General features: G+C 33.9%; 1 protein-coding gene and 1 long non-coding RNA gene across 3 annotated transcripts in view; one reads left to right on the top strand and one right to left on the bottom strand.

Moving 5' to 3' along the window:
* The window catches only part of LOC136043948 (JNK-interacting protein 1-like), a 112,376-nt gene that overhangs the window by 40,704 nt on the left and 57,881 nt on the right, over positions 1-13,791 (bottom strand). The window lies entirely within an intron of this gene.
* LOC136043949 (uncharacterized) overlaps positions 1-13,791 on the top strand; it is an 87,836-nt gene that overhangs the window by 37,665 nt on the left and 36,380 nt on the right. For both annotated transcript variants that reach the window (XR_010621759.1, XR_010621758.1), the window contains exon 4: positions 1,955-2,037. This is a non-coding gene — a long non-coding RNA (uncharacterized LOC136043949). The remainder of the gene's footprint in view (positions 1-1,954; positions 2,038-13,791) is intronic.

The raw sequence follows: 13,791 nt of genomic DNA, 5'->3' as shown, positions 1-13,791 counted from the left end.
GTACTTCAATAATTTTGGAAGAACAACAGGGTGTTGAGGAGGGTACAGCCCCTTTAATTTGCGGAATGATTTCTGTTCAGTTTAAGTGTCAAGTTTGTTTCCTTTCAGTTGCAAAAACTTGTTTTTTTTTTTAATTTAATTACTGAACAAACCGTCCTAGTTGAGTGGCTAGCATGCTATACTTGGAATCATTCAGTATTAATTCAGACTTCGTCCAGTTAAGACCAGTGTTGAAAAAGGATTACATTTTGAATAGTGATTTAAGTGCTACGCAATAGATTTAACTGATACGTTTTGTAAAAGCACTGGATCTAATTACTCAGTGACGAATAAATTAAATCTTTTGATAATTTTAATGAGAAACAGACGAAGGCTGGCACGTCTATAAATAAGAAAGGCAATTAAAAGGTAACATTTTTCTAATTATCCGATATGCCTGGAGGATTCGAAATTAGAGGATTAGCGTTTGCAAAATTCAAAGCATATCCAAAATGGCCGGTTCGAATTGTGGATACTGTTCAAAAGAAAATCGGATCACACTACGCTGTTTTCTGTTACGGCATGAATGAGGTATTAACGGTTCAAGAATCTCAGCTTGAACCATACCAAGAAAATTTTGATGAGACTGTGAAGAAAAAAACCAAAGGAGTAGCAAATGCATTCAGCGAAGTTACCACTTTCCCGGATATTTACTTAGAAAATTTAAACTTGAATCGGGCTTCTCTTGCCTCCGTTGTGGACAATGCTAAAAAAGAACTTGAAAATCTGCGAAGCGGTTTGAGAGATGAAATTGAGCAAAGGGTTTGTGACAACTTGAGCACTGTACCTTCTACAGGGCTAGCATCCTCAGTTACAGAAGACATCGTCTGTAAAATCCACGATTCAATTTTGGTTGAATACTCGGCAAAGTTCAGTGCTTTTGAAAAATGTTATCTGGGCTCAAAAAGCAAATTGCATCTCTGGAAGACAGAATCGAAGTGATTGGACTAAAAATTGATGATATGGAACAGAAAACGATAATGGATACGCTTATTTTTAGTGGTTTAAAGCAAGCACAAGGAGCCAGTGTTGAGATGTCAGTGAAACAAGTTGGGGAAAAAATGGGACTGCCAGATATTGCAAATTCGCACATCCTGAGCATTCGTCGGTTCCAAAATACATCCCATCCAGTCTCCAACAATTCTAACATGTCTCCCGTTTGTGTTGTCTTTCGTAATCTGGATGCTGCAAAAACGGTGTTTATGGCAAAATCGAAATTAGCAGAAACTGGTATATTTGTGTCGGAGTACTTAACGAGAAAGCGCAAACACTTGCTTGATTTGGCTTGAAACAAACTTGGTTCAAAGAACGCATGGTCAATCAATGGAATGATTTCTGTCAAACAGGGTCCGAATATCAGGAAAATACAAAGTGTAAAGGATCTTATCGGTGAAGGATCATCAGCTAAATTACTGCTTTTCTCATGTTCAGTTTGTGCAGTGCCATGTTCTCACTCTTTGTTTCTTTCAACCATTTTCCGCTTGCGATACCCTACTTTTTTGTTTCTTTTTCTCATTTATGCTCTTCATTTTTTATTTTGTCTCTGCTTATACTCTTATCAATTTCTGTTTGCACTTAAGTCATGTCAGGGTCCCGTGATCGATTGAAAAATTATGAGGAAAATAGATTAGTTATTGTTGATGTGTTTTCAGATGTTTCGTTTGGTCAGTTGGGATTTAAAGCTGGATTAAAAAAGTACCCTTATGAAAGTTCATACGTTGAACTTGCAGATCTTACTAAATGGGATATATGTAATGGAAATTTGTTACTTTTTTGGAACTGCCAAGGATTCCGATAGGCTAAATGTTCTTGTTGTGGACAATGGAGTGTCTTAAATCGCAACCATTGTTTGTAGGCCTATGTGAAACGTTTTTGAGTGATGAGAACCTGAATGTAATGGACTTTTCTGTTCCAGGGTATAGGGTCGAATACAAGGGTCGCTCTTTTATGCAGAGAGGAGGACTAGCCGCTTTAATAAGAATTGATGTAGATTATGAGGTAAGACATGACTTTTCACTCTGGCTTGAAGGTAAACTCGAAACACTGTTTATTGAAATAAGGTCGTCATGGTCAGAAAAGCTACTGTTTGGAATATTAAGTACCATCATTTTCGAAGAAGATTTTTTAGATGTATTTGAAAGTCTTCTGTCACAAGTAGAAAAAGAAAAGAAAAAGGTAGTGTTAATGGGAGATTTCAATATTGATCTATTAAATCCAGATGATCGTGTTGATTTCCTTAAAAAAATGTTGTCGTCTTATTTGTACCCTTTAGTAACAATTCAAACGAGAATAACGCATTCTTCGGCAACTTTAATAGATAATATATTTGTTGATGGGCAGTTATTGAATGGTTATACGGCCGATGTACTTGTTATTGATGGATCAGACCACCTTATGTTGATGAGTAAAATTGATAGTTTAAAGGGGAGACCACCAAAAGATGAGATTAAACATCGAGATTTGTCAGAAAATAGTTGGAAAAATCTGGCTGTAAAGTTGGAACATGTTGATTTTTCGGAATTTTTCAAATGAAAATGTGCAGAAAAGGCTTATAATTTGTTTATGGATATATTTTTAGCTGAGTTTGATAAATGTTGCCCCATTAAAGAAAGTTAAAAAGAAAAAAAATAACCTTCGGAAAGTATGGATGACGACTGGTATCTTTGTTTCTGCAAAAAGGAAGAAGAGACTGTAATCTATATATATAAAAATAAGTTGTCTGTGGGTTATGTCTGTCGAATGACGTCATGTCATCATGTCGTCATGAAGTTAGTTGTCGTCATGTTTGTTATGACGATGACGTCATTAAAGGTATTTAAGAAAATCGTTCAAATACAAATTTTTAATTGTAAGAAGATCGTGGACGGAAAAATGTTTATTGTAAAATGACTGAAGAACCTACAATGGCAACAGCCGAGGATGCTGCTCAAAGAGTCTATGCCAAAAAACTTGCGGCTGATAGAGAAAGTAGAAAAGAAAGCGTGTCGAGGAATCACAATATATATCTATCTATATATATAAAAATAAGTTGTCTGTGGGTTATGTCTGTCGAGTGACGTCATGTCGTCATGTTGTGTTGAAGTTAGTTGTCGTCATGTTTGTTATGACGATGACGTCATTAAAGGTATTTAAGAAAATCGTTCAAAGACAAACTTTTAACTGGGACACAAATGACGACCGGGATACTGGGAATATAAATGACAACCGGGACACAGGGACACAACTACAAGGTGGATGCCGGGGGCACAGGGGGATATATAAATGACGACGGGGACACAGGGAATGTTCAATTAGCAATCACCATCAATAAAGCTCAAGGGTAATCATTAGAATAATCAGGTATAGATCTGAATACGGATTGTTTTTCCCATGGACAATTTTATGTTGCATGTTCAAGAGTCGGTAAACCTGACAATCTATTTATATGCACAGACAATGGGACATCGAAGAATGTTGTATATTCGCAAGTTTTACGTAGTTAAAAACACATATATATATATATATATATATATATATATATATATATATATACATATATATATATATATATATATATATATATATATATATATATATATATATATATATATATATATATATATATATATATATATATATATATATATATATCTCTTTCTATATTCACAGGTTGGACACAGGGACACAACTACAATGGCGCGTAGCGACTTACTCGCGCGGGGGGGCTTGGGGGGCGCGAAGCGCCCCCACCAACTAGGTGTTGGGGTGGGATCAGGTATCCCATGGACAATATTATGTTGCATGTTCAAGAGTCGGTAAACCTGACAATCTATTTATATGCACAGACAATGGGACATCGAAAGATGTACTGTTAAATAAAGATTATTTAAAAGACCCCACAAATGAAAAACTCCTGACTTTCAAAGAGTATAGAAATCGGCTGAATAAAATTAAACGGCACGCTGAAAGAGCTTATTATGAAAAAGAGTTTGAACAGATAAATGGAAACATGAAGCGGACTTGGATTAAAATCAATGAGTCACTGGGCCATAAAAAGGAAAAGGACCAGATTAAAATGATGAATTTCAGTGAAAAAATTGTTAGTGATCCAAAAGAAATGGCGGAAAATTTTTACAAGTATTTTTCAGAGGAAGGTTCTAAGCTGTGCCTTGAAGCAGTTAAAAGATCAAAAAGTCCACCAGTCCCCAAACTTAAATCTCGTCATGTTACTTCTGAATTCCTTTTTACAAATTATGATTAAAATGAAATAAATGAAATAATTATGAGAATGAGATCACAATCCTTTGGAGTAGATGAAGCATCGTTAAAAGTTCTTAAAGCAACAAAAACAGTTGTTAATCCTATTCTGACTCATCTGATTAATTTATCACTTGAAGAGGGAAGAGGGAACTATTCCAGAAAGACTTAAGATAGCCCGAGTGCTACCCCTTCACAAAGGGAAATCAAAAAATGACCAGAGTAATTACCGACCCATTTCTATTTTACCTTTTTTTTTCGAAGATTTATGAAAAAGTAGTCCTTAAAAGAATGTATGATTACCTCCAGGATCAGAAACTTCTGTGATACCCGATTTGGCTTTCGCAAAGGACTTTCTACGGACCTTGCAATTCTTAAATTGGTTGACTGGGTGAATGATGCATTTGATAAAGCCTAATATCCCCAGCTTTACTTTTAGACATTAAAGAGGCATTTGACACTGTTGATCATGATAAATTACTCCAAATTCTTGGATCATTTGGTGTACGTAATGTGGCTTTAAAATGGTTCCGTTCGTATCTTATTAATAGAGCTCAAGTTTTACAAAATGCAAATGCAACATCAGAGTGCCATCTTTTACCGTCTGGAGTGCCACAAGGTTCAATAATGGGACCACTGCTTTTTCTCATTTATATTGACTATTTAAAATATTATTTATCTGAAGCTAATATCATAATATTTGCAGATGGCACACTTCTTTTTGTTGCATGTGAAAATCTACCTTCTTTATTTAAAAAAATGGAAATTGCTCTGATTGAATTTATATCGTGGGCTGTTTCACAGTATTTCACACTAAATTGTGGTAAAACAAATTATATTTTATTTTCTAGAATCGGATCAGTCCAAACAGACCTCAATTTAATTGTAAAAAATAATATTACAAATAGGGTAAAAACCTGTAGACATCTTGGATTTATTATTGATATTTCGTGGAATGAACATGCTAAATTTATTGGTAACAAACTTTCAAGGTCCCTTGGAGTTATCCGCCGTCTTAAATTCCGTTTACCTAAAAAAAAATCCTGAAAATGATTTATCATTCTATTTTTCATCCTCATTTGTCTTATGGATGCTCTATGTGGGCTAGCAACTTCATCTTTTAACTGACCGCGTTTTTCGAATTTGTTCTCCAAAATTCATTGAGGAGGAATTATTGTTGTTAAAAGACGTTTTAATAAGTAACCATTATCCGGGTTGGCTAATTGACCTGACTTTTTCGAAAAAAAGGAAAATTTTTTTAGAATGTTCTGACGATATTCTGGAAACAACAGAAAAGAAAGACATTTTTTGTTCTCTACCATATGTTCCAGGTTTGAGTGAAAAACTTAAAAAGAATTTTACAAAAGAATGGCTTAAAGGTAGCTTTAAGAGGTAGTAATGCTTTGGCTAGTTTTTTAAATTCTGGAAAGGATCGGACTTCCGTAGAGCAACAAAGTGGGGTTTATAAAATCCCATGTACTTGTGGAAGCTCTTATGTGGGACGTACTAGCCAAAATTTAAAAACGAGATTGCTACAAAATCATAATTATATTTCATCGTCTTTAAAGCAAAATACCAAACCTGAAGATTTCACGTCGGTCCTCTCGGAACATATCTTTAATTTTCCAAATCATTTTATTTTGTTTGAAATGTTTCTTTGATTTCTAGGGACCAAGGTTTAAAGCAAATTTTCAGGAAAACAATCGAAATTAAAAGAAATTCTATTCAAGAATAATTCCATAAACAGAGATACAGGTGAATTTGGATTGAACTCAATTTATGATAATTTACTGAGGTCAAACAAAGTAAACATCACCTCACCTAAGAGCTATGACCTCTGTCCACGTAATATGTCAGATAATTCTAATGAACCGGAACCGAAAAGGTCAAAGAGATTTGCCTCCGCTGTTGCATTGAAAAAAATAAGAGCAATAAACTGTATGTAATTAGTTTATTAGGTATAAATTTTGTTTATTTTTTATTCATGTCTTTTAGTTTTACTGCTGATGATGAACACTGTATATGTGTTCGAAATATCCAGTTAAATAATTTTATATCTATTCACTGTCAATAAAAAGGTATCATCCCTATTTTGCACTGCTTTACTTTCGTCATGGAAAGGCAGTGTGGTCTTCGAAGTTATCTACGTCAAATATTTTAACAACCTCCTTCCATCGTCATTTGAAAATTTATTTACTTTAAATCAAAATTTGCATGCTTATGAAACGCGAAATTCATGTGAAATTGTCAACGAGACACAATCAACAAAAATAGCTTCTTTTTTAATTCGATTTTTTGCTCCAGCTGTCTTGAATTCAATCCCCTTGGAAATCCGGAACTCAAATAACCTTATTACCTTCAAGCGAGCAGTGAAGGGTCGTTACAGAAATACTGTTTAGATTTGAATATCGTGTGGTCCTCCTCTTTTCAGTCTTTTTCTTTTCTTTTCTTTTTATTTTTTCTTTTCTTTCTCTTCGTCACCCCCCTATTTTTCTCTTTTTTTCCTTTTTTTGATAAATCCAGTTGATTCGTTGTTTCTGTTAGTTGATTGTTTAATTATTTTTTAGTTAAGTTTCTGCCCTAGTTAAGCACTTTTGTGCTTTCCTGGTGTACATGTAATTATGTGTTTTTGTTTAAATATATATGATTGAATTGAAATTGAATTGAATCATTTGTCCGTGAGGACAGGGATTCGAGTCCTGGTGTCGCTGGTTATTTGGTTTCGAACGGAATCAGTGGTGTGACTCAGTAAGCTTAGCTAGAATCAACCTTGCTTTGTGTGGATAACAAATCTGTTCTACTTGGGCTCTAACTGGGGAAATTTGGGGGATTTAAACAGAAAAGATGTGCAAAAGCACAGGATGGTTAGCCCCAACCCCTTCCCCCATTACACTTTGTAACTGAAGGGCCATGAAAAGAAGATCAGTACCGCCTGTAGGAACTGTAAAGTCCGATGCATTATACTGAATTAAATTTAAAAAAACTATTTTTTTTAACTGCTAGTAAGGAGCGACGTTAAAACTCAAAGCGAGCAGAAATTATTCCGTATATGAAAAGTATTGTCCCCTCCTCAACGCTTCGCCCTTTACGCTGAATTTTGACTCTTTCTCACATCTCTACTTTTAAAAAAATAAAAAACTTTAGCGTAAAGAGCGAGGCGTTGAGGAGGGGACAATCCCTTTCATATACTGAATAATTTCTGTCCATTTTTAGTTTTAATGTCGCTCCTTACTTGCAGTTAAAAAACTTGTTTTTTTTTATTTAATTTCTGAAAATTTTTGAATTAATGGATGTTTTGACTTTGGCTCACAGCATATGAATAATTAAAACAAAATTTGCATATTAATTTTTTTCTAAATGGCTTTCTCATAGTTTTGATTGGGCAATTTTGATAAAGAACGGGATGGGGAAATATGACTAGTTCCCTTCCAATTTTTAGTTACTTAAAGTGCCACTAGATTTTTTTTTAAGAACGTTTTTGTTAGTAATAAAGATACGTACCTTAAGAATTAACGTACTTAACGAACCTCTATATTTATTTATTTTTACTACGTATATGAGCGGTTTCACACCCTCGTCAATGCTACGCTCTTTACACTAAAGCTTGAATATTTATCCCAAATCCTTCAGAATGACCCCTGATTCACAAAGGCTGAGAATAAATAATTGAAATTACTAAAAATGCTTTAACGTAAAGAGCAAGGTATTGTGGAGACGAACCCTCTTATATGCGTAATATTTTAAGTATGGGTTAAGTTTTAATGCTGCTCATTACTTCTAGTTGAAAAAAAAAAATATTTATTTTCTCATTGTTTTTTTTTAAATAATGCTTGAAAATCCTGCGCACCCTTCATGGAAATTTTCTTCCCTCGTGATAAATCCCTCCATATAAATATCCTCCCATGTAACATCCTCCCCCCGACCCACTTTCACCCCAACACAAAAAAGTCCCCCTGAAAAAGTCTGTACACTTCATAATAACCATTACTATCGTAAACAATGGTCAAAGTTTGTAACTTGTAGCCCCTCCCACGAGGACTCTGGGGGATTAAGTCATCCCCAAAGAAATAGTAATTAAGTTTTCGACTACGCTGAACAGCATGGCTATCTTAAAATTTCCGGTGACTTTGGGAATAAATGAGCGTGGGAGGGAGCCAAGGTACCCTCCAATTTTTGGACACTTACAAAGGGCACTAGAACTGTTAATTTCCGTTAGAATGAGCCCTCTCGCAACATAACCAATAAACCAATAAACCAATAGACCAATAGACAAAATAAACCAATAGAATTGAACCGCAGTTAGTACCACGGATTTCAGCACAATGGTTTCTCTTTTCCTCTTTTGTCGAGGTCATTTGAAAAGTTAACTGTAGGCTAATTTACAAGTTCAAGAAATTGCAAAACACTTTTTTGCATGTACTTAACAAAAAATAGTTCATGTTTATATCAGTCAGTGCATTTTGACTGGTTGCGAGCTGTTTAAGTTTCTAAGCAAAAGATCGCTGGTTGATGAGTTCATGCAAGAAAATAAGAGTCAGATTTTTCCTGGAAGGAACACAACAATAAAAATAATTTTCGTAGGCATAAACATTTTCACACAACAACAAATATATTCTTAATAAATTAATCACATTTTGTATCGCATACCTGTCCAATTTTGGAAAGAAATTGTATATGGTTGTTTCATGAGCTGTTAATTACCTAATTATGTAATCATAATGTATAATTATAATTATACATTACTTACAATTATGATATTATAATAATAATCATTAATTATTAATATTAATTATAATATTACAATTATAATTATAATATTAATTATAATTATAAACAATTAAGATGTGCTTTGGAGATAAAAAAATAAGAGTGTAACAGTTATTTAAAACGATCACCTTGACATACGGTTGTATAATGTCTATAATCACGCGCAAAAAGGAGTGTAATACGTTTTTTCTCTTTTGGAAAAAATGGTTTAGAATATCTTTATAAAAGTGTGCGTGTAACTCAGCCCCTTTATTCAACCCCAAGCACCTCAAACCGTATTTAACTCAATACCCATTAAAATGGGTATATTTGCTTATAAACACTGGTTGCGATCTTTTGCTTAGAAACTATTACTGGTTCTATTAGCACTATCATAAAGATTATTTTGATTAAAGATTATTATTCTTTTAATTTTTCCATAAAAATACCCAAAAAAGCATTTGTAAATGAAAATACACCCAAAAAGGTATTTAAAAAATCTACGGGACGGGCAAATGCCATCCATTTAATGCTATCTATAGTTGACTTTTCTGGCTATCATTTTTTTTGTTTTGCAGCAAAATGAAGGATTAGGAATCAGATAAAAACGGCGAGCTCTTTTATTTCTCCTAGTGGCGATAGGTAAAACTTTACTTTCAGGATAAATTGATCGTCATAGACTATATTTGTATGGTCTACATGTGCGATGTTCAACTCCTGCAGATGGGTATAGGGCAGATTCTTTTCTCAGAGCGCTACAACACCTGAAAATAGGCCGATTGTTAGCCAAAATTGCAAGTCTAGTACATCCTTTTGTTCTAACTGATCGAAAATATTCCAAAAAGCTTACTTCTACAGAAATGGAATTACTTCTATAGAAAGTGTTTTAATTTCGAAAGCTCCTTTTGGTGTTGATGGTTAATTTCCTGCCCTGTAATCGCTAAATCTCATTACCCAACACAAGTTTGTCCAAACATTTGCGCCCTTTTAGACCAAATAAACATTCAAGGAAAATGCTTGAATGTCAAAAATTTTTCAGACTAAACTCCTTTTGGTCATTACCTTGACTGAGAAGACCAGAAGGGGTGTTCCCACTTTTGAATTAAGTCTTGTGTAATTCCAATTCAATCACGGTGCAACATATCCACGTTTTGTATTATAAAATAAAATAAAAAAGTTTTTATAAAGGAAAGTAAGGAGCAACATTAAAACTTAAAACGAACAGAAATTACTCAGTATATGAAAGGGGCTTTTCCCCCGCAACGCCTCACTCTTTACGCTAAAGTTTGACTCTTTTTCATAGCTTTGCTTTTTAAAACAATAAACAATCTTTAGTGTAAAGAGAGATAGGTTGCGGAGGAAAAGCCACTTTCATATACGGAATAATTTCTGTTCGTTATAAGTTTCAATGTTGCTCCTTACTTTCATTTATAAAAACTTCTTTTTTTTATTTTATTTCTGGACGTTTTTGAATTAATATATGTTTCGATCTTGGCTTTCTGTTCATAAATAATTAAAACGAAATTCGCATATTAAATAATGACGAAGACCACACCACCTTTCCATAATACAACTACAGAAGAGAGAATAATGAGGACTTTTTACCCAAGACAGTGAAACAACAAAGCCTATTTGAATATTTCGGCCCTATATCTAAAGGCCGTCTTTAGCAAAGAAAATAATAAACAATAAAACACTTATAATAAAAGTTTTCGGTTAAAAATCCATTCTTTTTCTTTAAACAGCCTTGGCATCATTACTTCTTAACGAAAAGTTCAGCCAAGACTGTGTGATAAAAGCTAACATTTTATAAGCTAAAAAGGCTCATTCATTGAACTAACTGTATTTATTAAAAATTAGAATAATATCTTATTGCAATGAAGGAAAAAAAAACAAGTTTTTTTTAAATGGAAAGTAAGGAGCGGCATTAAAACTTAAAACGAACAGAAATTACTTCGTATATGAAAGCGGCTCCTTCCTCATCAACGCCCCGCTCTTTACGCTAAAGTTTGACTCTTTCTCTTAACTCTACTTTTTGAAACAGTAAAAAACTTTAGCGTAGAGAGTGGGGCTCTGAACAGATATCTGTTCAGAGCCGTATATTAAAAAAGAATTAAATTTTATTACAGACATACCTTTCGGCAACGGGTACCCAATTTCTCTCATAAATACTGTTACTGCTCAAAGATTAAAGATGCATTCTTCTAAAGCCTATCCCACACCAGAAAACGATTCGAATAATCCCAAAAGCACGATTTACCTACCTTATATTCCGAAAATTACTTTAAAACTGAAAAAAGTTTGTTTATAAAACAATTTACGCGTTGTATTCACAAGTAATTTAAGTATAATGAATCTTCTCAGTTCTGGTAAGGATAAAACCCCAGTTATTCGTCTAAGAGGGGTGTATCAAACGCCATGTAATTGTGGAAATTATTACATTGGTCGAACCCACCAAAATTTAGGAACAAGATTACAGCAACACAAAGAAAGTATTGAAAAGGCATTAAAATCTAGAAATAACTCCATATCTTTCGATTCAGGTTTAAGCAATCATATTTCTAAAAATACAAACCATTATTTTCTATTTGACGAAACAATTCTAATTAGCAATGACCTAGGGATCCAATAAACTGTCCGCGAGGCAATCGAAATCAAACGAAACTTAAATAATAATACATCCCTAACTAGAGACTTGTGTAAATACAAACTAAACCCTATGTACACAAAATTAATTACAGAGAATAATCTAATTCAAAATAAAACAAAAATAGGAACGAATAAAAACAAACCCAATCCCAAAAGAACTACAAGATTAGCTGCAGAGAAGGCAAATATCACAATAAGAAATTTTTCCAATTTTTAATAAATACAGATAGTTCAATGAATGAACCTTTTTAGCTTGTAAAATGTTAGCTTTTATCACACAGTCTTGACTGAACTTTTCGTTAAGAAGTAGTGATGCCAAGGATATTTAAAAAAAAGAATGGATTTTTAACCGAAAACTTTTATTGTAAGTGTTTTATTGTTTAATATTTTCTTTGCTGAAGGCGGCCCATAGATATAGGGCCTAAATATTCAAATAGGTTTTGTTGGTTCACTGTCCTGGGAAAAAGTCCTCATTATTCTTTTTTCTGTAGTTGTATTTGCATATTAACTTTTATTTGGCTAAATGGCTTTCTCATAGTTTTAATCGGAAGATTTTGAGAAAAAAGGAGCGAGGGAGGAGGCCTAGTTGCCCTCCAGTTTTTTGATTACATAAAAAGGCAAATAGAACTTTTAATTTTTACAAACGTTTTCATTAGCAAAAATATACGTAATTTACGAATTAACCTACGTAACGATCTTTTATATTCGTGTGTTTTTATTGCGTATATGAAGGGGTTCACCCCTCGTCGATACCTCGCTCTTTACACTAAACCTTAAATTTTGTCCCAATCCCTTAATAATGACCTCTGAATCACAAAGGCCGTCGAATAAGCAGTTGAAATTACTAAAAACACTTTAGCGTAAAGAGTGACGTATTACGAGGAGGTAAACCCTTCACCTGCGTAATAATTTTTGTTCGTTTTAAGTTTTGATGCTGCTCCTTACTTTCACTAGGAAAAACTTTTCATATTTATTTTTTCATTGTCTTTTTTCAAATAATGCTGGAAAACCCTGCGCCCCTTTCATTGTAATTCTCTTTCCCCATGAAAAGTTCCTGCGTGGAAACATCCTCCCACTCTCCCCCCCTCAACTCTACCCTCCTAAACCAAAAAAGCCCCCCTGAAAACGTCTGTACACTTCCCAGTAACCATTAATATATGTAAACACAGGTCAAAGTTTGTAAATTGCAGCCCCTCCCACGGGGACTGCGGGGGAGTAAGTCGTCACCAAAGACATAGTTATTAGGTTATTCGACTATGGTGAATAAAATGGCTATCTCAGGATTTCGATTCAGTGACTTTGGGAAAAATGAGCGTTGGAGGGGGCCTAGGTGCCCTCCAATTTTTTTGGTCACTTAAAAAGGGCACTAGAACTTTTAATTTCCGTTAGAATGAGCCCTCTCGCAACATTCTAGGACAACTGAGTCGATATGATCACCCCTGGGAAACAAAAACAAACAAGAAAACAAATAAACACGCATCCGTGATCTGTCTTCTGGCAAAAAATGCGAAATTCCACATTTTTGTAGATATTGTAGAAGCTTGAAGCTTCTACAATATGATTCTCCGTATATCCGCTAATGTTTGACTCAAAATTCTACTTTTTAAAACAATTAAGAGCTTTAGCGTAAAGAGCGAGGCGTTGAAGAGGGGACAACCCATTTCATATACGGAGTAATTTCTGTTCGTTTTAAGTTTTAATGTCGCTCCTTACGTACAGTTAAAAAAACTAGTTTTTTTCATTTAATTTCTGAACGTTTTTGAATTAATGCATGTTTGATTTTGGCAATCCACCATAAGACTTGTCCAATCTTATTGAATTTTGTATTGAATCAGATTAACAGATTATTAAAACGAATTTTGCATATTAATTCCTTTTTTGGCTAAATGGCTTTCTCTTAGTTTTGATCAGACGATTTTGAGAAATAAGGGGTGGGGAAGGAGGCCTGGTTGCCCTCCAATTTTTCGGTTACATAAAAAGGCAACTATAACTTTTAATTTTTAACTAACGTTTCTATTAGTAAAAAATATACGTAACTTAAGAATTAACTTACGTATCAAACTTTTATATTCTTATACTTTTATTGTGTATATAAGGGGGTTTGTACCCTCGTTAATGCCC

This window comes from Artemia franciscana, chromosome 2 (assembly GCF_032884065.1).
Source record: "Artemia franciscana chromosome 2, ASM3288406v1, whole genome shotgun sequence".
NCBI classification, from domain to species: Eukaryota; Metazoa; Arthropoda; class Branchiopoda; order Anostraca; family Artemiidae; genus Artemia; species Artemia franciscana.
Note: the sequence above shows the minus strand (reverse complement) of the source record. Positions and strands in the feature narration are given on the sequence as shown.